Source organism: Nothoprocta perdicaria, unplaced genomic scaffold, assembly GCF_003342845.1.
Source record: "Nothoprocta perdicaria isolate Ctin4 unplaced genomic scaffold, notPer1 scaffold_1, whole genome shotgun sequence".
Classification (NCBI taxonomy): domain Eukaryota; kingdom Metazoa; phylum Chordata; class Aves; order Tinamiformes; family Tinamidae; genus Nothoprocta; species Nothoprocta perdicaria.
The window spans coordinates 2,502,323-2,503,440 of NW_020454093.1; the positions used below are offsets into that span (position 1 = coordinate 2,502,323).

Consider the following 1,118-nt stretch of genomic DNA (forward strand, 5'->3'; position numbering starts at 1 on the left):
CAGCTCCCTCAGCCTTTGCTCATAGGGCAGATGTTCCAGGCCCCTGATCATCCTGCGCTGGCCCTGCAGTCGCCCCCGAGGCAGTGACAGACGGGGCGGCGTTAGGCCCCGGCGCTGCTCTGCTTCTCACGGGGACGTGTGCTGCCCTCGCTGCCTTTCCTGTTGCTGCCCATAMGCGCCTAGCGGCTCCTCCAGACGCTTGTGTGAGACCAGCTGGGCAGACAAGTCCCTGCTGGTGCAGATAAGTCCCTCAACTTTCACGGCCTCAGCTGGTGCCAGTCACACCTGTCCTGGCCCACACCGGGTTAGGGAGGAACTGGGAACTCCCTGGCAGGGGGACAGGGCAGGCCCTGGTGCACRGTTACATTACCTTGAATTTCTAAAGGAGCATTTGTGCCCAGCTGGACAAATACCGGCGGGAGCAATTACCATAACGTGTCTGTTGCTCTGAATAACCTGACTGAGACTTGTCTGATAGCATAAGCTTACCTGATAAGCACTGGTTTAAATAACACTGGATTGGCAATTTTGCTTAATTTTTTTTTCTTCTCTCTTCTCTGTGCTTGCAGGTCAAAAAATCCTTCACCACAGAAGCGATGTCTTAGAAACTGTAGTCCTGATCAATCCCTCAGATGAAGCTGTTAGCACTGAGGTAAGTCAGTCAGAAACATTTCACTGGACTGTCTCCAAAACTCCCATAACATGAACAAGATGACAGCAGCTCCTGGCAGTGGGTGGAGGGATATGTTAGGAGGGAGCATCATGAAAACCCCCATTCTTTGATTTTCTTTCTGGTTTCCCTGCCTTGTGATAGAACAGCAAAGGTGAAGGACAGACAAACATGTCTTGTTCTCAGGCCTGCTTCCCTCATAACCCGCTGACCCCTTTTCCAGCAGAGTGGAGGCAGCTGCAGTGAGGGTGCTTCTGTTCTTCTTCTGCTCCTGTATTGCTYGGTAGCTCAGGATCTCCATTCTAAATGTGAAAAAGTGCCTACAAAGAAAGCAAATCACAAATTTAGATACTTGAGAAGAATGGCCATCTACATGGTGGTCATTCTGGATAGATCTCTGTGACCTACCTTTTCCTCAAAAAAAAAAAAAAAAAAAAAAAAAAAAAAA

General features: G+C 49.5%; 1 protein-coding gene across 1 annotated transcript in view; it reads left to right on the plus strand.

The window, feature by feature from the left end:
• Positions 1–1,118, plus strand: part of MAP1B (microtubule associated protein 1B) — a 73,957-nt gene that overhangs the window by 54,286 nt on the left and 18,553 nt on the right. Inside the window, exon 4 of the mRNA XM_026036185.1 lies at positions 570–652. The gene's annotated coding sequence lies outside the window, so the exon portion shown is untranslated. The remainder of the gene's footprint in view (positions 1–569; positions 653–1,118) is intronic.